General features: G+C 41.7%; 1 protein-coding gene across 3 annotated transcripts in view; it reads left to right on the top strand.

Moving 5' to 3' along the window:
- The window catches only part of FYN (FYN proto-oncogene, Src family tyrosine kinase), a 195,689-nt gene that overhangs the window by 23,986 nt on the left and 147,100 nt on the right, over positions 1–24,603 (top strand). For all 3 annotated transcript variants that reach the window (XM_045544197.1, XM_045544200.1, XM_045544199.1), the window contains exon 2: positions 1,344–1,383. The gene's annotated coding sequence lies outside the window, so the exon portion shown is untranslated. The remainder of the gene's footprint in view (positions 1–1,343; positions 1,384–24,603) is intronic.

Below are 24,603 nucleotides of genomic sequence, written 5' to 3'. Positions count from 1 at the left end.
AGGACATCATGTCTCAGAAGCCAGAAAAAGAGGGGGTGACATGCATCACTAAGGGACAGGCCGTAGTGGCCTGCTTATCATTGTTAGCACATTCTCTCTCTCCAGCCTCCATGGTGGTTCTCTTGCTTGTCTGCAGTGAGTTCATGATTTGAATGCCCATCTGCAGAGAACAATATATGAGTTTCTAATTCTCTTCCCCATGGTCATTTTTTCTTTCTTTCATTTGAGTCATCTTTGATTAAACAAAACAAAGATGTTACTGTTAATTATGCATCTTTTCAAACAGTGTAAAAATTCTCTGTTTGTGTTGGGGGGTTGGTTTTGGTGGGAATGGGAATTTATGATGGAGCTGTTTTAAACCATGGACTAGGAAGAAAGATACTAAGAGTCACATTGAAAAAGGTTAAAAATCTCTACTAAGATAGGAAAAATTGTTTCTTTCTTTTTTTTTTTTCAGATTCCTTAACTCAAACCTCTCACTTTCTGCCTTAACATATTGTTGTCAACATAATTCCATTCAACCATTTTTATTGTTCTCTTTAGACATCTTATTAAAACTGAAGCTTTATTCAAGCAGATAAAATTGCAAATAACACATGAGATATCATAGTATTGGCAGGTTGTAGGCAGAGTGTATGAACAGACTGGAAATCTGCCATCCTGCTCCTGGCACTGTAAGATTAAGGGGATGTGGGCATGAGTGTTGTCAGAATCAGCACTCAGCCTTGGCGGAGGCTTGGCGCAAGGTTCTAGGGTAATCCTGGGGCTGGAGTTCCATGGACAAGTTGGTGCGGGCCTGTGGGTTGGCAAACCTCCCACAGAGGGGAACCCCAGCTCATGGGAAACAGGGGCCATGCCCAGAAGGCTGTCTGACAGTGAGGCCCACCCACAGTCAAATAGGAAGCAGAGCAGATAGGGGCTGGGGGCTAGGGTGATTTAATATAAGAAGTAAGTTGAATAAGACTGTGGAAGACTCATTTTTAATGTGCCCCAAATGTGGATGACTTGTAGAGACTCTCAAGAAGGGGTGTGTGTGTGTGTGTGTGTGTGTGTGTATGTGTATGTGTAAACGCTCAAAGTCTCCATCTTTATCTTTCCTGGCTCCGGAAAGTTAAAATCTCATGCTGGCTTCCTTTGGTGGTACAGGGCGAGGTCTTTGCAGTTTCGGGCAGGTGTTTGTGGCAACTGTGACTTAGTAACAATTGTGTGAACTAGAAAAAATTTCTAGGCAAATTGATTGTCTGCAACAAATGGAAATTCTATGGTGGTGCTTTGTGGGTGGTTTACAGGCCGAGAGTACGTGGTTCTCTTTTGATGCCTCACTATTTTTTTTTCTTCTACAGTGTTTTGAAGAAGCAGGATGCTGATCTAGACGTGGAAAAAGTAAGTGAACAAGTTTTGCACTGAGTGCATGTGCCTTGTGAATTAGAAAGCATTTTCCATCGCAACCCAGGATGAAGCCCACTTTCAATTTGGGATTGTAATTCTGAGTTTCATAGGTTTCTGAGAGAGAGGTTGAAGATGAAACTGGTATATGAAATAGAAAGAAAATCTTAACTCGCTTAGGTGAACCCACTATTTTCCCCCTTCGCTTAGTTGTAACACTCAATTCTGCTAATTATGGGAACATATGTTGTAGCTATAAGTTATGTCTCCCCACCCCAGAAATAGAATGGAACAGCTGTCCTGTGGCTGTTGAGCCTTTGGGCTGGTGAGGGATGGGGAGTGCTCCATCTTTAAACTGGCGGAGGGAGGTTCCCTTTAGTCCATTGTTTTTTCCTCCACTGTCAGATGGCTGCCCACCTCTGCTTTAGTTGTACCTTTGAATTGCAGTCAGTGTGTAGCAAGTCATTCTTTCATTCACTTCACATGTTTTTGGTACCCACTGGGTATTAGACACCATGCTGGACTCTGTTGAAACAAAAGTGAGTGTGACAGACGGGTACTCAGGTAATTATGCTACAGTTGGATAGAGCTGGCAGAAGGGGCTCTGTAAGCTCAGGCTGAGGGCTGGGCTATCCAGGAAAGCTCTGTGATAGAGAGGGTGCGAGAAGTAGCTATGTATTCACTCTTTCTACAAACGTTTGCTCAGTCTTCTCTGCCTGCACCTCTCTCTCTCTCTCTCTCCTGGGCCTTAGGTTCCCTACTTACTGAACTTACCCAGCTCTCACTGGCTACCCAGGGGGTCCTGTTATGCCCCTCATTGCTCTGCCCAACCACATTACCTTGGGTGTAATTTTTCAGCTTTTCTGAGTTACGTTCCTCAATTCCCTGGCCACTCAGGGGCTGCCACTTCGTCTGAGAATGACTTATTTCTCATTTTGATTTGAGTGCAAGAGAGGTTCTCCCTGAACCAGAGCCATTTGAATACAGCCAGTACATCTTTGTTTTAAGTTGAGGAGGTATACTATCTGAAACATTGTTCTAGAACAATTAGGAGCAACCCCTGACCTTTGACCCCACACAGGCCCTGAACTTCTCCAGAATGGCCTGTTACCTACTGTCAGTCATGGGCTTTTCAGCTCATACAAACCAGGGGGACTTGGGGAAATAAAAAGGCTCTAGTCAGGGCAAAGCAAGGGTAGCCTTTTTAGAGTTTGCATGCATTTAAGTTTTGGCTGTAGAAGCCAGGGGTTGGCAAAGGCTCTCCCCCATGGGAGGTCAGCACACTGTGACCCACCTGGGCCAGGCCAGCCCCACAGCAGGCTGGAGCCTCTGGGGAAAGTCCCAGGCTGCGTGACTTGCCCTGCCCTGTCCAACTCAGGCTGAGTGAATCCTATGGCCACAGCAGGGGGAGGGCTGCTCACCTGGGTTCCCAGTAGGGGCCCAAAGCCCCGCTAACAACAGGGCTCCTTAAGTCTGGGGTGGGGTCTGCCTGGCATGAGTTAAATTCTTGCTTTAGTTCGCTGCTAACTGGCTGTAAGACCTTAGGCAAATCATTTCTCCTCTCTGAGTCATTTTTCTTAGTAAAGTGGTCCCTTTTGCAGGGCCAAGTAAAATTGCTCATTTTTTAACTTAAAAACACAAACCACACATATTTTTTGTTGTCTGACTTGGGTCTTGTACCAAAATAGAAAAAGGGCTGTTGACCACCAGTCTAAAACGTGCTAGATAAAGCCAGCCCTGGACTGGGACTGAGGGCAGCAGTGAGTGTCGCACAAAGGCACCAACAAGTGTGACTGGCGCGGCCGTGTGGGTGGTTGTAAGTTCTGAGGAAACCCAGAGGAAGAGAAGCTGAGCAGGGGGTGGGAAATGGTTCTTGTGCAGAGTGAATTTGAGCTGCCTCTAAAGGGCTCTGCCTGTACCCTCTCAGTCAAGTAGTTAATGACCTGAAAAACACTTAACTGCCTTAGGGGAGTTTACTGTTTTAAAAGCTCTAATTCAGAAGTTCCACTTCCAGAACCTTTTCCTAATGCTGATAGAAGGCTGTTGAGCACAGATGTATCAACTTTTCTTTTTGCCCGTGTTTACGTGTGTGCCAAGAAGGACCTGGTATGTATGGGGCGTGCCTCCATTGTAAGTAAATGATACCCGTTGGCCAACCTGAGAGGAGAAAAATTGCTTAAGTCATAGTGTTTGTTTTTTAAATGGAGTTTTGAGTTTTCTCTTTTAGTTGAACATTTTCGTAAAGACAGAACTCAGCATAGAAAATTAGCTTTATTTTGACATGTCAAAGCTCAAAGATCAGTCGGCATAAGTTCTGTACTAATTAATAGCTATAGTCTATTGAACTACACATGGAGTGCCTGGTGTATATTATACTTTATGACAATCCTGTGAAGGAGCCATGTCGCTTACCAGGTTAGATGCCCAAGGCACCACAGTTATAGTTAGGATTCTAATCAGCTCTGCTGGGTCCAGAGCCTTCTCTTTCTCATACCTCCTCTTAACTTGGAATTTATATCATATCTGAGACACTATGTTTGTGTGCCCTATTTTAAAATGTTTGATAAGTAGTAAGAAAGCAATGTCACCTTCTAGAGAGATCTTCCTTGACAACTCCCCAAACCCTCAGTCTGGATGGGGTTGGCCTATCACCCAGTACTTCTTCAAAGCCATCATTGTAGTTGTGCAGTTATTTGCACAATAACTATCAAATCACGGTGCTCCCTATCGAGCTCCAACTTTGGCAGGTCAGAATCCTTATCTGTGCTAAGCTTAGTGCCTGGCTTAGCAGGATGTTGACGGCAGGTGTGAATGAATGACACATGACTGAATTAAGGGATAAAAAGAGCCAGTGAAAGCCACTTTGGTAGGTGGCAAAGTAAAAAAAAAAAAAAATCTTATTGTGCACCCCAGAAAACATGGTTTCTCTTCTCCATCTAGGGATTTTATCTGTGGAAACCATGCTTGTTAATAACATTATATGGAGATAAGGCAATCACTTCTTGGCTTTCTCTCCAGAAGTACAAAGTTTCAAGCAGACAAATGAATAGATAATTCTTAAGAATGCAGTAATCTGGGCAAGCAAAGAGAGTCCAAAGATGAAAGAAGGAGAAGCAGTGAGAGCACAAGGGAAACATTAAAATAATTTTTTTTTTTTACAGAATCTTCTGGAATTCTTGAGGAATCCACTTCTGAGTATGGTTTCCATAAATCATTGCTTTAAATGTATAAAGTGTATCTTCCAGAAGTGAAACCCATACTCATCTGAATTTTTAAAAATATATAATCAAGTTATGTCAGAATAAAAATTTGTTTTTTTAATAGAAAAAGCCGATTAAATTGAGTCATCCCATTTAGTAATTTAAATCATGATTTAAATGGATTTGATTAAAATAACATCTACTTTGGTCATAACTAGTATGAAAGGGCTGAGTAGAAAGGTTTGGTTTTAATGCATCCTGGATGGCCTTTGTCTAGTGTGATTAAAAGTCTTTCAGTGCCTGCCATGAGAGAGGCCCCTGCCATTTCTGCAGTTTCAGTGAGACCAACAATTCCCGTATTGCCATTCCATCTGTTTGCAGGGTTTAGAGAACTTCGTTCAGGCCACAAATATGGCCATAAACACTACTGCCTGTTTGACAGACACAGAGATCTTGCAAAACAAAAATGGCCATTCAAAAAGAAAAGTAAGAAGAGAAATTACTATCTGCTTTAGAATTGTTTTTCCCCCCTCTGAGTGAGTCCCTTGAAAAGTGTAGGTCTGTAAATATAGAACAAATGTGGAAGTTGCTCCATTTTTCACTGTTTCTTTGGTTTTAATAAGTCCCAAGAGAAATGATAAAAATATCCTAGATTGTTATTGTGGGGCTAATAGTCTTGTGGGGAAAAAAATCTAGTTCTGAACAGTTGAGAGTTGGAAATTCGAGGCTGCATCTGGAATCAAGCTTTAAAGGCATGTGCAGGTGATGCCTACACAGCTGGTTAAGAAGTGGAAAATGTAATTTTTACAAGTGTTTTCTCTAGTGGAGGCAATAGGATTTCCGGGGGTCAGCAGGTCCAGAGTGCTTATGTAGTATCCAAGGCTTCATGATGCTGGTTGCTGGGATGGCTTGAGGATGTGGCTCCAGTGTAAATCAGGGTGGGGGTTGGTTTGGGGTGCACCCCCTGCCTGTGTGTGCTGGTTGCTTTAGGGAGGTGGGAGAGGGAGTGAAGAGGAGTAAGAGAAGAACAGTGTAAGCACCACTCCCTGCCATCTGAGGAAGCCATTGCTTCCTGAGTAGAGGGCAGGGGTGCCAGGTGCTGTGGTCTGTCAACCAACGGGGATGGGAGAAGTCAGCTCCCATGTGCAGATGGAGTTGTCCTAAAGGCCCTCCCTGATGCGTGTCCTTAGGGCTGCCAGCCCAGTACATATAGGAGGCCAAGTTGGCAGACATACTCCATCCCCCTGCCCCAACCTCACACACAGAGGGACCCATTCTGCTGGTGATCAGGCCATGGAATGACCCCAGCCTCAGGGTATCTCTGAGTAAGGGTCATGTTTCACACAGCCCACTTTCCTGGTGACTGGGGATCAGGAAATGAGAATGGCTTTGAGTTGGGGAAAGAGAAAGAGAGAGAGTGAGAGCAAGTATATGTGTTTAGGAGGAAGGAACATGCTTAAAGTTCTGTTTCAGACTGAAAGGCAAACATTTTAGTCTTAGACCAAAAATAGTTGTTATGCATCATCCATAATAACTGACCAACTTTCTTTTACATAAATCTCTGGATTGAAATACTAAATGCTACTGTCTAAGAAGAAAAAACATGTCCTCTGCCAATTTGAATTTCTAAGATAAAAAAAGTCTTTCTTCCTAGACATTATAAACTCAGGAAGATATTGATGACTGATCTGGAAGAGCTACAGATAACAATATTTTCATTGTGATTCAAGGAAAGAGTTGAAAAATTTGGGGTGGCTTGTTTAGTCCTGGATATAGAACAGTTCATTCATTCATTCCTTAAACATTAATGAACACTCATGGGCCAGCCACTGTACTAGGCCACATGTTATCGTATTCATTTGCCCCATTTTGCATTTGAGGAAAATGAAGCTCAACAGAAGCAAAGTGATTTGCCCTAGGACTAATTAATATCTAGGAGTGGCAAGATCCAAAGGTACATCTCAGGCTCGAAGCCCCTTCTCTTTCTGCGCCAGGTGGATGCTTTCTTGTCCTGAAGCTAAGTAAAGCAGAAGACAAGTGAATTACTATCAGCCTCATGTAATTTAACTGGAATTTTATACACATCTTTCATTTTGTCTTCACTGAACTTAAAAGAACTTTCTTATTTTTCGTTTCAAAAGTAGTAGTGATATTTTTCTCAAGGAGCAATTAGAAACCTATGAAGAGAATCGTCTCTTTAACTGTGACGTGGTCCCCATGTGACAGTGTGACAGTGACTTCCAGGGTGGCATTCTGTGGGCGGTGGGAGTAGGGGAAGCCTGTGAGACACTCATTCTCTTTCCACTCCTGGTTCCCGGGCTTGGGGACCATTTTGTTATAGGCCTCATCTCAGTAGCAGTCATCATTCCATGAGGCAAGAGCTGAATGTTGCCAGGAGAGAGTGGGGGGAATTGCTGCCCACGGTGCAACAGAGAATCAGGACGAGTTCTCACCTACGTACTTTGTGCCATTTGTTTTACGTGGAGGCTTTCTCCTGTAGCCTTCAGATACTGCATAATCTGCTTTGCCGCAGCCAGGCTGGCTGGGCAGAGGTTGGAATCATTTGCTTGTCTGCCTCGCATAGATTTATTGTCTGCTGAAATCACATATGAAGGAGAGATTATTAATATAGTATGTATGAAGACTGTCTTAAAAGATGTTTTTTGTGACTGCCCCTGAACACTTTTAGGAGCAGAGCCACACTTGTTCTGAGACTGCTATGGGATAGGCCATGAAAATTCATAAAATTCAAGCTTTTCCCTTAAAGTTATTACTGCTCACTTTTAGCCCATAATGAAATTTTATTTAAGCAGAAAACCACCTTTATGAGTTTGCTGTGGTTGCCAAACAAATTACCATAAACTTAGTGGCTTAAAACAACGGAGATTTATACTCTCTGTTTTAGAAGCCAGAAGTCCAATATCACAGTGTCAACAGGGCCACACGACCTCCAGGGGCTCTGAGGAGAATCTGTTGCTTACCTTTTCCAGGTCTGGTGGCTGCAGGTGTCCCTTGACTTGTGGCCACATCACTCCCCTCTCTGCCTTCACACTGCCTTCTCCTCTGAGTCTCTGTCAGATCTCCTTCTCATCCCTCTTATAAGGACACCTGTGCTGGCTTCTAGAGCCTGCCAGCTAATCCAGGATAAGCTCTTCCTCTCCAGATCCTTGACTGTATCACATCTTTGCCATATATGGTAACATTTACAGGCTGTAGGGATTAGGAAATGAATATTCTGGGGGGGGAGGCATTTTTCTGCCTACCACACCTTGTATTTGGGAATTTCTGTATTTTTTTTTTCATTTACTAAAACATAAAGCGTGCAATCACTTGTTTCATTCATTACTTCAGTCCATTTAGTTTTCCTGAAAGAGGCCATTTGCAGGATGGAAGAACTAATCTTTTCTTCTGGGCCTCAGAACAGGCAAGGCCATGCCTGTTGTCTTTCTCACAATGAGGTTTTTGTAATGACGAGGAATCTTGAGCTTTTAGAGGTGGGAGGGGCCTTGTCAACTACTAAAATGGGCTAGAGCCCAAGACAGGAGCTTGAGCCCAAAGAGTAAAAGGAAACCCAGGTCTCAGGTCAGAGTCTGGTATGATTCTGAGTGTCCGTGGCCTAGAGCCTTCCCCACCCAGAGCCCAGGGACGGGGTCACTGGCAGGACTTGTAAACAGGGTGAGTTGTCCCAGCTGAGCAGATTGGCTGGTATGAGCCAGGTGATGACACCATTCTACACACACACACACACACACACACACACACACTGATTTTTTACAAATAAAAGGAGGATTTTATCTCTGTTAATCGAGAGGCGGGGTTGTGTGTTGTTTTGGTCAGCTGTGGCTGTCATTCCAACCTATTGAAATCTTGTAAAATCTCTGTGAATTATTTTTGAACTCTATAAGCACATCTTGATGAAAACACGCAAAGCTCTGTGTGAGGGACCTCCCTCTGGGTCGATGGTGCTCTTCTGTGGTGTTACTGCTCTTCTGTGGCATGGTCATTCGGTCAGTCAGTTCTGAGTGCACCAGACTGAATCATCTCTTGGCCCACGGTTTCCCAGCTTGCTCAGGTATGTTGTTGAGTGACTCTCAGGGGCCTTGCTGACATCAGGTGTTCTGTATCTAAGACCTACCATTCTGGTAGTCCTGTGAAAATGCCCTGAGATGGGGCAGTAATATGGGAAGGCAAAGTTCACAGGGCACTTGGTTAGTCACTACTTGGGGGTAGAGGTACCTGGATATTCTCACTGGTGTCAATTTAAATCCTGAGCCCCACTTCCTGTAACATACCCAAGTATTAGCCCATGGGTGATTTTTTTAAAGGGGAGACTGGAATCCTGTGTTCAGATGTGGGGTCCTAATCTTTGTTTTAAGCGTTCGCCTCTCCTGAAGGCTGATCCTCCTTTGCGAGTATGTGGTCTGTGGAGAGCAGCCCCCGCTGTGGTACGAACACAGCAGCTTCTTGGAAGATGGAGGGGTGTTCGTTAAGTCGTGAAATGTGCCACTAGTGAGTGTAGTCCAAGTTGTAAAGTTGAAAGGAAGTGAGATGCTGTGTGGGTCATTTGTGTAAACCAAAGGAATAAAACAATTTATCCATTTGCAGAGTCCTTCCAGATAATGCTGCCAAGAAAAAGTGAGAGGATTTCGGAGTGAACATGGGGCAGCGTGAAGAGCGTGTGGGCCCCGGGGCTCGGGTCAGCCTGCCTGTCCCTCCACAGAGCCGTGTGCTGCTGGCTGTGGGAGAGGCGGGCAGGCATGGGGGCCCCGGGTGCGACTGTGGCACGTGTCTGAGCGGGGGGGGGCTGTGCAGAGGGCTCTGAGACTGACACACAGGGAGCCCCGGTAAGAGTCAGGTGAAGAGATGCCAAGGAGGGGAGAAAATAATCCTCATCTACCCACTTCTGTTTGCTGTGCCCCCTTTCTCTGAGCAGGATGGGCCAAGGATTGGATAACCTCCAACTTCAATGTGGCGTGGATTCATAGCTAGGGTAGAAGAATGGGCCCGAGGGAAGCTTCCTGTCCATCCACCTTATTGTGTTATTGTTGCTCTATGTCCAGATTTAATGCTATAGTAATTTAAAACAAACAAAACCTTTTTGTATAGGGAAGATATTGTCCATCTTTAGAAGAATATTCTAAAAAGTAGTCCTTCTAGACTGGGGGTGGAGAAACAGTAATTTTAAAAAACAGAGTAACTGCCGCTTTGCCTATTCTACTGTTACCAGATGAGGGAAATAAGCTTTTTTTTTTCCTTTATGAGAGAGCTTGATGTCCATGAAAGTGCTGCTTATTGCAAATGAGTGAAGTTGATAATGGGGAAAAGTTTGAACAGCCCTCAGGTATTGAAAATGAAATACAGTAACTTACAAAACCTGGTGAAGTTTGGAAGTTGTTGCTGCAGTCCGTGGTGAGGTTAGGTGTGGGAAAGGCCTCACTGGTAAGGCGTCAGGAGGGCTTTTCTCATGTATGGCCCATAAACTAGTAGTACAAAAAGTTTTTGACAGTTGCCATAATATTTACTATATTTTCTCATCTTTGGTTTTAATAAACATTGGCTAATAGCCAATCAAATAACTTTTTCATTATTCTGTTTTTACAGTGGCCAAGAAGAAAATATAATTAGGCTTCTGTGTACCATTTAACAACAACAAATACTATATAATGTTGTTTAAAGGAAAAATTAGAAGAGCTTCAGAAACAGTCATTTCAGAGCTGACAGAGCAAACTGTGTCAGTTCAGGAAAAAGCATTTGTTTTTCTCTGGATATATTTTTAAAATTTTCTTTTGGGGAGTAAAGCCCAAATCAGTGAGTATCTGAGGCCCTTTTGTATGTAAATTTTAAGTAACTATCATTTCACTTGATGTTTAACCCATGGATAACCATTCCATATCCCAGCTCAGATTTGAGAGGGCACACAACAGATTTCTGTATTTTCTCTCATATCACCGCATCCCCTGGACCTGGTATCATTGAAAACAGGAACATTCTTCACCCAAATTGAAGGTGTTGACCACCTCAGGTGCTTTTCTCCAAAGTCCTGCCTTTTTTCTCTTTCCTCACAATCAGGTCCCTGAGTCCAGTTCTTGCCACCTCCCACTTTATAATCACCTTCACTTGCCTGGTATTTCTGACTTGTCTTTCAGTTTCTCTGTTTCTTGGCGAATTCAGAATTCTCTGTTGGAGGCATCCACTTAGCCGGGCCCTGTAACTGTGCTGTAGCATCTTGCTCCTCTCAGGGCAGAGCTCTGAGTTGCTTTATAGTATTCCACTACTTATTCATAAACCTTTCCTTACTTGTATTTTTTTTTTTCCACTTCATTCTTCACTTTAGCGTGTCTTCTGTGATGAAATGAAAATACGTCCATTAAAGTGAAAATGGAGATGTGCTGTCCTGTTTTCAAGTCATGATGCAGATGGTGTGAAAGATTTTTTAAGATGGATCAAATTACCTTCACCCAGATCTCCAGGACAGTAGTTACAGTTTGTATTTTTCACAACTAGTCTACTAAATAGGGGAGAAAATTTGAGGTTAAAAAAAGCTATTTTCTGAATTCATTTGCTTTTGAAATAATTTCTTTATCACCTTTACTTTTTGAGTAGGAAATAGGAAAGCTTTTAGAGTAAACATTCCTGAAGTAGAATAAATCCAGTACAAATTCTTGTTTTGTCTGAATTCAGGCTGTAGTACCAAGATCGGAACTCTACCTGAGGGTAGAGCAGAAAAATAAACTCAATAGTAAAGTGGGAGTGGGAAGGTAGGTTTAGGTTAACAAGAAAAATGATTTTTATTATGATGTATACAAAGGAATATATACGTATGTGTGTGTACACTCATCTACATTGTGTTGGCAGGGTGGGGGGTTGGGAGGAATAAAACAACCGCTGGTACCCGTCCTGCAGGTTAAGAACTAGAACATCACCAGTACCTTGGAAGCCCCTGTGATTGCCTCCCCACCATACTCTTCTTCCTCAGTGGAGCTGCTTTTCTGTGTGTTTCCGTAAACAATCTATTGTTAAGTTTTGTTTACCTCAGGGTGTATATAAATGGTCATCTTATACCATTTGCTTTTTTCAATCAACATTTGTTTTTTAAGATTCATCCTTATTGGTGCATGAAGCATCACGCATGACATTCATTTATCTTCACTGCTGTATATTCTTCCATTGTATGAATATACCACCATTTATCCCTTCTCTCAATGGACATTTGGGTCATTTCCAATTTTTTGCTATTTTAAACAGTGCTGCTGTGAATGTCCTTGAATGTGTATCCGGCTGTAGTTTCTCTAGGATAAGTGCCTAAGGGAAGAATTTCTGGGTGTTAGAGTATGTGCATCTTCAACTTTGCTGGATAATAGCAAATTGTTTTCCTAAGTGGTTGTACCATTTGACATTCCCATGAGGAAACTTTAACTTTTAAGAGAAGGGGAAGTCCAAAGGAAAGATGAAATGCAGGATTAGCTAAACATTGGGGAGGAAAAGAATGTCATTAGGTTCTGATAAAGTACAACTCCCCGTCAATGTGTAGGGTAGAGAGAGCTGGAGAAATGAAGAGGAAAGTGTAGGTTTCAACAGCCATTATGGAAAGGGCAAAAGGTATGTTGCGTGTACCATATGCCCATTGTCATTAGGGAGCAGGTTCCAGCTTGGATAGGAATGGAAACAACCAGTTCTCTCCATTTTCACTCAGTTTGCCCTAATCTGGAACAATCGTTATAGTACTCTGTCTGGGGAGCAGGTGCTGCCAGGCATGTAAGTGTGCCACTTCCATGTCAAACCGGTGGTGGCATGGATTCTAATAAAGCTTTCAGAGCAGATTTTCACAAGGAGGCACACAAGTTTTTTGGAGATTACTTTCCTTCAAACACAAGAAATTTTTCTGACAGCCATGCTTTGTATCTTACAAATTCAATAATCTTACGCTAGGTTTGACGTTGCTGTCTCTTTTACTGCATAGGGTTATTTTTTGAGAACTCAGAGCCACTCTGTGGTTGCTTATTCACTTGACCTGAGAAAAATGGGTCTGTGACATTTTGAATAGCAAATTAACTGTGAAATATGACACAGTCCTTGGTGAGCATTTTGGCTTCATTTGTAAGTTCCGACCACTCTACTATGGAAAGCTGATGGGATTTGTTTTCTTTTCAAAGAATTTCCATTCTTCCAGATCTAGATTTCAGTAAGGCTGACTTCTTTTGTTGGCGTTTCTATGAAACTGAAAGTAGAGCATTAAGCCATTAAAAGCACATGTCCTCTGGAGTCTCAGAAGTGCAGCTTTTTTTAACTTGTTATTTTTGGGTCACCCTTCATTAATAGCATTCATCAGATTTATTTGATTCCAGGCCAGAGAGATCAGTGATGGTGGTGTTTTCAAAATATTTTAATCACAGTTTTTCATTGTCTGTTGACTAGTATTGTCTATTTGAAACTTTTGATGGTGACAGTGCACATTTGGGAAGACAGCATGGTATACTGGAAATAACATTTGTGCTTTGCCAAACAAATTGAAAAGAAACTCAGTGTCCCACAATTGAGGTTTCATTATGGAAACTGTGATGAATCTATTCAGTAGTACATTATGTATTAATTGAAATGATGATCAAAATTGCTAGATAAGTTGGAAAAATGTTTAGGTTGTTAAATAGAAAAAAAGCAAGATACCAAATTGTATGTGGAATATGAGCTTAATTTTGAAAGCAAAATGCCAATGTGGGAAAAGCCTACAAAAACTGCACCAAAATGCTAACAGTTGTATTTGGGCTATGAAATTATGGGGATTTTCTTCTCTATGTTTGTTAATATGGTTATATCTATAGTAAAATTAATTAAAAGGATAGACTAAGAGAGATCAATCTGGATTCAAATTGCCATTCTACCATTCACCAGCTGTTTGACCTCGGGCAAGCTGCTTAGTGAAGTTGGCTTCCTCAGGAGCTAGAAGATGTTGTATCTACCCCCACAGGGTTGTTACCAGTGAAACAAGGTAATATGCCTAAGGTCCTCGTTACAGTAGCCAGTGGCTCCTACCCTTCCCAGCTTCCGCTTCTCTGCTGAAACTAGCTTCGCCCAACACACACCCAGCAACCATGAGAAATACCCTTTTGTTGTCTGGTTTCTATTTTGTCTGGTTGTGGCCTAGCTCTGATCTCAGTAAACACTTGGGACCTCTTGGAACTTCTGTTTTAGCAGTGACAACTGACAGTTATTTTAGAGACATGATTGATGAGTAAGAATGTGTGGCCTTATGTGACAGGAGGGAAAATTTGAATAACTGGACTTCCTAATAGTCTTAGAACTTCAGCTATTTAAATACATGTATTTGATTGACAGAAATAAATTTGTTAATTTGAGGATGTCCTTATTAACTTCCCTTGTCTAGTGGGGAGGAAACATATTATATGTTTGCTAAACAGACTGGTGATTTTCTTGGCTCTGCCAAATTCTTCTAAGAGAAAGGTACAAATCATGTGTAAGAGAAGAATTCAGCTAGGATCCCCAGGTGCTATGTGTGAGCCCTAGGATGTTAAACAGAGATTTCAAGACCATGATGATACGAGATGATCATGTCAGAAGTTGGTGTAAGGAGAACCAGAGATGTTCAATGAGATACTAGATCTAACTTATTGCAGGGTATGTTTATTCAGAAGATAGAGAGGAAAATTCATTTCTTAATAGTAACAAGCTACAGATTGACCAGATGCTCTGGGTAATCTTGCCCTGGGTTTTGGGAATACCCTTAGCAAAGGTTCAAAAAAAGATGCCTGTATTCACATGGGCTCAAGTCATGCCATCTACTTGGAACCAACTCAGAGCGTCTGAGATCTCACCTAGACTCCTAGACCCATAGTCTGTTAAAGGTGGAGTACATTCTTGATCTACTCAGGGCTAGATCTGGGTCTCTGTGCTCTCAGTATATGTCCTGTCCAGAAGAGCAGACTCTTCCTCTTCCTCTGCCTCGAGCTGGCCTTGGGCAAGTCACTGGAAATGCTGAGCCTTGGTTTTGCTGTAAGGTGAGAGGTTTCATCTCTAAGGGCCCTACTAGCTCAAAAGTCCAAAGATTCAGTAATTCCTTTGGGAATTTCTTTTTTAAAGTGTCAGCATCTTCAGAGATACAAGTAATTAAACCGATGGAAATCAACTGTAAATTCTTATCCCTTACAGTTCGAGGCTCCGAATCAGCCCCCTTGTCTTCTGCAGGTGGCTTGGTGGGATCCAGTGCCTTTCTGCTCAAGGCCACGGTTCCTCATGGCCCAGTCTTCATGGCCCTAAACAGGCCAAAGATGGCACGAGGGAAACCAGAATGCAGTGACAGGGACTTCCTTGTAGGTAAAATGTTTAAGAAAGGGAAGAAAGCAAGGAAAAGAAATAAAAGGCAAATGTTGGGTAGGAAGAAGAAAAGCTCACTTTATTCACAGGCAATATGACAGTTTATATAGACAAATCCTATGGAATGTACAAAACAATGACTAGGAAGTACTAGAAAGTGAATTTAGTAAAGTCATAGGATATAAGATCAGTAGACAAAAATCAATTGCATTTCTGTGTATCAGCAGCTAACAGCTAGAAAACCAAGTTAAAGAAACAATTCTGTGTACAATAGCAACAGAAAAACATAAAATACCTGGGAATAAATTTAATATAAACCAGTCAATGGGTGCTGTCTCTGGAGGCACTGGAATGTAATGGATTCTAATAGTCCCAGGTGACCCCCCCCCCCAGAAGTAGACTTTTTAAAACCAAGTATACCTTACCCATTTTCCAAGGGAAAAACTTATACCAACTAGCATAATTGTTGTTTGCCATCATCGAGACATGGATTATAATGTCAATTTATATTCAACAAGCAGCACTCCTAGGGCCATTTCATAATTTACCTCTTCACACCTTGGATGTAGACTATAGTCCTGAGCGACTGATAGGGCCAGATTAAATCTCAGGCATAAGATGTTCCCTCAGAAAGTTTATTTTTTTGTTCCTACTTTTCCCTAGGGTGTGATGAGGCATTTAATATATCAGACACCAGGAGGATCTATGTAATGAATTTTTACATGCCCCAGCCATTTTAATGTAATCGTCTCTTCTTTTAAAAGGCTTCATGAAGTCTATTGTTAGGATTGTAAAACTACCTAAGAGAGACAGGAGGGCTTTTCCCATTTTCAGAATTCAGACAGTTTTGTTAATTGCATTGCTTTAGGTGAGCGGTAATTAAATGGGTTGGGAGAATGTGCAATATTTATTTATAGTAACACAGGCATGTCACCTATTTATAGTTATTACTGCACAGTCTACTTTTGGGGTGGGGGGAGTCATGACTGTTAAAAGTAGCTGCAACAACTGCTTTCGGCAGGGTCTTTGAATCTGGCTGTGAATATTAACACATCCAGGTACTCTTATGTTAAAAAAGTACCATACATATTAAGCTTTTTGCAAGGAACCTGTACCTGCAAAATTTAAATATGCTTTTAACATTTTAAACTTTGAGTTAAATATGTTTGCCAATGTCAATAGTTGTCTCACATTTACAATAGCCCTTGATACTTTTCAGGTTCTTTCACATGTTTTCTAATTAGATTTCACTACAAACCAGTGAGATAGGTTGAGGGATATTATTCTCATTATCAGATGAGAAATCAGAGGCCCAGATTTACTTACTGTACCACCCAGCTAGTAAGTTACAGTTGAGGATAGAATCTGGTTCTCCTCTCTCAGAGCCTAATGGTGAGTTAAACCGTTTTGAAAATCTGACTTCAGGCTCTAAAATCTTTCCTTCCTTTATGTAAAAGTAAAAAATAGGATTTTTGTATTTCCTAATAGTTTTCCATTTAGTAGCTCATTTCCTAAAGTGCGTTCTGAAGCGCACTGGTCCCAGGAGATTATCTGTGAAAAATGGATTGTGTAGCTAGACCCTCTGGGAAGAGCTACTTGTTATAGTCCCCTCCTGGGGATCCCCAGCGAACATTAACACTTAAAGGCTCTGAGAAGTCCTACTGCAAAGAAGACTGTTTAATGCACTGTTTTTTAATTGTGGTAAAATACACATGACAATAAAATTGACCATATTAATTGTTTTTTATGTGTACAGTTCAGTTGTGTTAAGTATATTCACATTGCTATGCAACCAATCTCCATAACTTTTCATCTTGCAAAACGGAATATCTATACCCCTTAAACAACAACTCCCCATTTTTCCTATTCCCCCAGCCCCTGGCAACCACCATTCTACTTTTTATTATATGAATTTGACTCCTGGGTACTGTATACAAGTGAATCATACGGTATTTGTCCTTCTGCAACTGGCTTATTTCACTTAGCATAATGTCCTCCAGGTTAATCCATGTTGAAGCGTGTGTCAGAATTTCCTTCCTTATTAAGATTGAGTAATATTCCATTGTACATATAGACCACATTTGTTTACCCATTCTTCCATTGATGCTTGAAATACCTCCACCTTTTAGCTATTGAGAGTAGCATCTCTGTGAACTTGGGTGTCCAAATACCTCTTGGAGACCCTGTTTTCAGTTCTTTGAGTATATACCATTGCTGGATCCTAGGGTGATTTCATGTTTAATTTTTTAAGGAAACATCATTGCTTAATATATTTTTATACCCAAGTTTCTTAAACTTATTTGATCACAAAATTCTTTTTCCACATTATACCTTTGCGTATCCCACAGAACACAGGAGTTTTTCAGAAAACACTTAGGGAAATCCTGAGCTCAGTAAGGATTTCCGCTTGTTCCAAGGGGCCACAAACCTCAGGATGCTGGCCGGGGAGTTCAGCCGTGAAGTTCCCAACCCAAGGGCAAGGCCAGTGTGCGGTCCCAGGAACTACAAGAAGAGGAGGAAGCTCACAGGGTACACAGCCAACTATAACAAGAGTTCCTCAGCACTGGACTTCACTGGGGTGAAGAGGCCACTGTGGAGCTGAAGTCATTTCAGTCTGCACTGGTTAGTGAGGAGGGAAAGCCCTCCTCCTCTGCAATAAGGGGCCTGGGAGAAGCTTTATGAGGAGAAGCATTAGATTCCAGAACCCACTGTTACCCCATCTCCTGAAAGAGGAAAAAATGCCACCTAGTCAAATCCTAAACGGGCTCCTCTGCAGGGCTTGCTGTGTTGACTCAGTCTAATTGGTCCTTATTGTGGCCCTCAAATAATTGAGGGGTAATTGTAAACACTGTAATTGTGTAGGTAGGTCAAAATCCCACCCAGGTTGTCTTCCACAAATGGAAAGAGCATGTGGAGCAAGGACATTGAACTGAGAAAAGAATAAATTTCTTTTTACCCCCCAAAGCTACTTTGTACCTCACATGTCACTATGTCAGCCATTCTCCGAGACTTGCTCAGGAAGCCCCAGGCCATGGTGACCTAAAAGGAGGCATTACATAATTAAATACCCTGAACGCCCAATGTCAGTTTCTCTGCCCATTGGCTTAAAAATTGGCATGGGCCCAAGTGGTTTTAGGGCTGCCTAGAAGGAAACGAATAGGGAGGCTGCTGTAGCTGTTGTAGTTTTATTAATGTGTTTTTGATGCTGATAAGGATGAAAAAACCAATAGAGAGGACGTGGAGCTCCAAAGAGGCTTTGAACCAGCCTGCGATAGGGCCATAGAACACCCAGCTTCTTAGCTAACCTGACTGAGAACAGATAATGATACCTCACATTGTGGGCAAAGGATTTCATAAGCTTTCTGAGATCCTTAGATGAAAGCTGCTACTGATGGATAAACTATTGTCATTCTATGAGACTTTACTGTTCTGTAAATAAACATATTAAATAATAGCCTCTTCTGCTGGACTCTTCTTGCTTTAAGTGAGTTCAGATTTGGCCTCTCTCGTTGGCCACCTCCCACCCAGGCTGTCTATGTCCCAGGACCACAGTTCTGTGGGAGGCACTGGGATGAGGTGGAAATAGCACTGATATAGGCTCGGAAAATGCTGTGTGGAGTCTCAGGCAAACAGCCTCCCCTCAGGGCACCTCTGTTTTCTCATCTCTAAGTTCCCTTTCTAAGATCCTGTCTAGCTCCACAGGTTTATGATTTTATCAAAGATTAGATTAAAAAAAGGAATTCACCTTCTAATTACAAATGTTTATTGAGTCCCTGGTAGAACAGAACTAGGCACTGTTCTAGGTAGTTAGGATAAATCAGTCAACAAGGTAACTTATTCTAGTTGGGGGGAAAGAGATGAGACAGTAGGTAGTGAACATTAGAAACATTACGATGTAAGTAAATTGTGTAGCTGTTGGAAGGTGATAGTCCTATGCAAAACCAAAATATTGTGATAAGGAAAATTGGGAGTGCAAGCAGGAGTACAATTTTTAAAATGTAGTAAAGAGAGGCTGGGTGCAGTGGCTCACACCTGTGATCACAGCGCTTTGGGAGGCTGAGGCAGGAGAATCCCTTGAGGCCAAGAGTTAGAGATCAGCTAGGTGTGGTGGCATGCACCTGTAGTCCTAGCTACTTGGGAGGCTGAGACAGGAGGATCGCTTGAGCCCAGGAGTTGGAAGCTGCAGTGAACTATGACTGTACCACTGCCCTCCAGACTGGGTGACAGAGTGAGACCCTGTCTCAAAAAAAAAAAAAAAGTAGTAAAGAGGAACTTTTTCATTATAGGAGTTGTTAGAAAATCAAGTACATCATTAAGGGGTATGGAGACTGTAAACCTCTCCTTTGGAGATTTTTAGGAAAAGAAATCTATTCATGGTTTCAGATTCAGGGATATTGTTTAGATATAGAGGGATTAACCAGATGATCTTTTTGAAGGCTTTCTAAAGTATTTAGTAGTTTGTTCAGGAGTAGCGCCAGAATTTGTATACGTGTATGTGTGTGTGTGTTCGTACATATCCACATGCATACACACACACATACAGATGGGTGTACACACACACACACACACACACACACGTACTGCTGCTCAAGGAGCAGTAGAAGCCAGGATTGCAAGTCCCAATTGCTGGCGTATCTCCAAACCAACTTTTAAAAGGCCAACTGATGTACCATAAACATATAGCCCTCCCATTCTGCCATTTTACAAGAGAAGAAACAGAAACACAAAAATGCTAATGATTCACCAGAATCAGAGTGAATCAGGGAAGGGTACTGGGACCTGGCATGCAGCCCTCAGACCATCAGTCACCCATCTCCCTGTGCCTCCCTACATTCCTTTCTCAGTGAGACAGGCAGCTCAGTTGTTTTCACTTCCCCTTCCCTCTTGCTTGTGGACCACTTCCACTCCTACATTTGTGTAATTAAGTAGTAATGAAACTATTAGTATAATACTCTAACCCTTATGTATCCAGACCTACATGATCCGGTGTCAGAATGATGTTAGCATAAAGAAATACAGTCTAGTGACAATTTCAAAATAGCAAATTTTTACTTGTCTTTCTCAGTATCACAGCAGGGATTCAGAATCTACAGCAGTCCTTTGCAAGTCTGTCTTTCTCCTCCAGCTTCTGCACACTCTACAGCCCAGACTTTTCTTAACCATGGCCCACCTGCTGTTCCACCTTTCCTCCTGATTCTGCATCCCAAAATGTCTACCAAACAGGCCAGGATCAAGACCTTCCCAGAAGGGTGGGCAAAGGGAAGAACCAGGAGGACAAAGCTAGAATTCACATCAGCAGCTGGGAGGAGAAAGCCTGAGAGCTTGTGTCACTAATTCCTGTTCCCTCGCACCACTGCTGTGCTAGGTATTCTTCTATATACTTCATATAATTTAATCCTCACAGAAATCCTATGTGGTAGGTATTGATATCTTCATTTTACTGCTGAAAAAACCAAAGTCAGAGAAGTTTAGTTACTTGCCTGGTATCATGTGATAGAGAGAATGCCAGGATGTGAGCCTTGGTCTGTCTAGTTATAGAAACTGTGCTCTTCCTCCTATATGATGCTACCTCTAAATCATATAAATCACAGAGGCTCTATGTTATTTCATTTGCTTAAATTATAAAACTAACTCTTTGGTGTTTGTATTAAGGCAGTTAAATCTGTTTTCAGCGAAGGTCTTGAAAGCACAGTAGCTAAACTGAGAAGAAAATGTCCTCCCAGAGCCTTGTGGAGTGAAATGTTTGTCTTGTTCGGCAATGCAGACAGCTGTCCGGACCTCTTTGCCTGCAGTCCAGAGAGCTCTCAGCGAGCCCTTTGGACCCCTGTGCTGATGTATCAGAGGTGATGGCCTTCTGGCTCTGTCAGTCTCCTACCAGGTTTACAGCCAACTGAGTGCTGATGTTAGGCCTGGCCATCGGAGGTCATGCCTGCTGTGCACAAAGATGGGAGCTCAGAGCAGCTTTCAAAAATACTGGAAACTTTAAGTAGTTCCTTTATCACAAGTACAAAATAAAGATGCTTTCTGATAAACACATTGGTTCAGTGTATGAATTTGTGAACTTGATACAAATAAGAACCTTAGGGGTAAGAGTGCACAAGAATGCATTTTGTGGCTGCCTGGTAACACCTTGACTGAAAGTTACTGTTGCTTTGGGTGGAGAGCGGTAGCGGGGCAAAGGGTCTGAAATGGAAGAGGGGACAAGAGACCAGAGAAGAAAAATAGTTAAACTCAAACCTAAGCAAATATAAAGAGAAATCCAGAGCAATGAATGAGAGTAAGTAAGGCAAAATAGACCAGACAGAGTGAGCAGGGAAGAACAAGCTAGAGCAGAACTAATACATATATGAACTGAAGACAATGGATGCGAGACAGAGAAATGTACCACAGCTAGAAAGACAAAGACTCAGGGAGCCATAGGCAATGTCACCCGATGTTAACAAGATGCTATACAGGTTTCTATTCCCATTGATGATGGTGTCGAGGCTTTCCCCTAAATTTCAGTGGAAAGTTAAACATAGTGTATAGGGGGCTTTCGTGTGAATTCTCTCTCCACGTGCCTGAGGTTGTATTTGCTGCATCAAGAGGAAAATCATTTGAATGTTAGTAGAGGCACTAATATTTATCATCATCCAAATAGCCCCTTAATAAACTATGAAGACCAGAGCAAAGTGAAATGAGCTTAAAATAGATTCTATGGCAGTGGCCCACCCAGTGATGTTATCACAAATGAATCATCAAATGCATCCTCCACATCATGCAATAGATGTTTTTCAACTTTCCAAAGTTTGCAGTAAAGATTTTTTAAAGTCTGTGCACTCACAGAAGAGCATCAACTGTTGATACTTTTCCTTTGTAGAGGTGCTATGTTTCTTAAACTATTTTCTCAGTTCAAAATGTTATTTGATTTCTGAATGTTCTATATCCACAGTTGATGACTTCATGTACTTTTTGCTTTTACTTCCTAAGGCATAGTGATATGATGAACTGATTAAAAATAGCATTCTAATGAAACTGTTGGGTGTGTTGTTATAGTATAAGTCAGTGGCAAATAAGAAGTTGTTTCCTCAGGAAATTTGATAAACTGAAAATCAGCTCGAGTGTTTATATGTATTCTGTGAGAAATTTTTGTTCTTCCTCATAGTTTCCTTTTAAAAATTACCAGTTAATTTGTGCTTCCCACCCAAACACATATTTTAACACTTGTAACAGTTAGCTGAGGTCTGTTATGTTAGCATATTATAAGAGTTTGGATTAAATATTTACCCACAGAGCATGTGAGTGTATAGAAACTTAAAGGAAAGCATAGAGAGCCCTGTTTTAGTTCAAATGTTGGATATTTTAAAAATAAGGAAGAGGGGATGGTTTTTGTCCATTAGGTCTTGGCCATTAGCCTAGCAACATGTGAAAAGCTCTCATTTTTCAAAGAGAGGAAAAAGTATAAAATTTTTACTTGACATATTCTCCTCAATGCGAACCTTATAGGGAGTCTCAGTGCTTGAGGTGGCCCAGAGACATCTTTTGCCTAGTTCAGTGTTTTTGAAAATTTTGAGCCAGCATTTAAAAGTCAAGATCTTTCACATTTTTAAAAAATCCAGATTTATGGCTTCTGTTTAAAAATAGGGTGGTCTGGCAATACTGGGCCAGCGTCACCTCTTGGCAGCCATTGCTGGGGCTGGAGCTGCATAGAGGCCACCCCCAGCCTGGTTCCTTGTGGGTCCCCACACCTGGTGTTTATGACCCTCAAATTTTGGTTGCCATTCATACTCACATTTGCGTTGTAAATTTTTATAAAACTGACAAGTATTTGGCTTCACCCTTTTGGTAGCGTGAAAGAGACAGAGGGGGCAGCTGATTCACTTGCTGCACTCATGTGAGTTACCTGTGGCATTTGATCTGCACCTGCTGCTCCTTCCCTCACAACCCGTTTTGACCCACTGCAGTCTTCTTTACACAGCTGTTGTTCCACTGAAACAGCCATAGGCCAAATTAGAGATTTCTCCTCCTCCTCCTCCTCCTCCTCCTCCTCCTCCTCCTCCTCCTCCTTCACCTCCTCTTCCTCCCTCTCTGGCTGTCCATGATGTGGGTGACCAGTGCTTCCTCTCAGCACTGCCCTCCCCTGGCTCAGTGACTCCACCCTCTTCTGTGTCCCCTTCTGCTTCTAGCTCATTGCTCCGGGCCTGCTTTGCAGCCTCAGCCTCTGCTGTCTTTTTCAATTATTATTATTTCTCCATTATTCAAATATTAAATGAACATATCAATTTTTAAAAAAATTTCAGACAATACAGACATATGTAGTCTTTTCTTTAATCATCTTTATTCCCATTCCCTTCCCCAGAGTGAACCATGATTAACCACTGGATGAGTCTCTCTTCCTGACCCTTTTCCATGTAATCTGATTGGTTTGTTGTGATTTAACATAAATAGGATTATTTTATACATACTGCTTTTTTTTTTTTCTTTTTTTTTTTTTGAGACAGAGTCTCACTCTGTTCCCCGGACTAGAGTGCCATGGCGTCAGCCTAGCTCACAGCAACCTCAAACTCCTGGGCTCAGGTGATCCTTCTGCCTCAGCCTCCCTAGTAGCTGGGACTACAGGCATGTACCACCATGCCCGGCTAATTTTTTTTGTATGTATTTTAACTGTTTGGCTAATTGCTTTCTATTTTTAGTAGAGACGGGGTCTCGCTCTGGCTCAGGCTGGCCTCGAACTCCTGAGCTCAAACGATCCACCCGCCTTGGCCTCCCAGAGTGCTAGGATTACAGGCGTGAGCCACTGCGCCCGGCCCATACTGCCTTTTAACTTGGAGGTGACCCTGGTTCACATAAATAGATCTCTACTTTACCCATTTAATCATATGCCAGCTCCTTCAATGTGGGTGTTTCCCAGCAGAGCATTTTGAATAATTACAGTACTTATCATGTTGTTTTTATGGTTGTGTGTCTGTTTTTCCTAAGACTTTGAGCTGGTAGAGACAGTCTCTTTTCATATTCCTCTATCAAAGTACTTGTAAACACATTCCAGTGAGTGGATGAATGAATGTTGATATTTTTGCCCATTCAATTAAATCATTCTAATTTATATTATACAGGTAATGTTAAAATTATATCATAATTTAAATTCAAACTTAAATATCCTAAGCTCTATAGTAAACATATTAATATAATTATTATAAGGTACAGTTATTCTATTTCCCAGGTCATTTTATAACAGTAATTTATTAATTTTGTTTTCCTCATTAAGATCATCCTGCTATTCAAAAGAGAATTCTGTATACCACTTGTTTTGGTTGGGAGAGGAGTTGGTGGCTGGTTGTTTTTGTTTTGTATATTTTAAATGAGTGTGTTTTGGCATCTTGCCAAGGGAGATAGTATTTTGTATACAATTCATTCTTCATAAGAGTATCATTTATCTTTAAAAGGAATATAAATGCATAATGGTTGTATAAAGAGAATTGCCTCAACACAGCATCTCTTCAGTAGGAAGATAGCTGAGGTTTATAAAGTGAGCCTTGTCAGGTACAATCTGAGCTCTCTTGCTGAGGGTTCTCATTCAGTATCATGCTGCTGTTAATGGCCCCATTTTAAGGAGAAACCAATGAAAACATCTATCATCTGATAGCTGTGGGATGTCATCCAAGCTTGTGTCATGGTCTTGTAATGTTCCTGGGTTTGTGGGGTGAAGACA

The sequence above is a fragment of the Lemur catta genome, chromosome 2, assembly GCF_020740605.2.
Source record: "Lemur catta isolate mLemCat1 chromosome 2, mLemCat1.pri, whole genome shotgun sequence".
Taxonomy (NCBI): domain Eukaryota; kingdom Metazoa; phylum Chordata; class Mammalia; order Primates; family Lemuridae; genus Lemur; species Lemur catta.
Note: the sequence above shows the minus strand (reverse complement) of the source record. Positions and strands in the feature narration are given on the sequence as shown.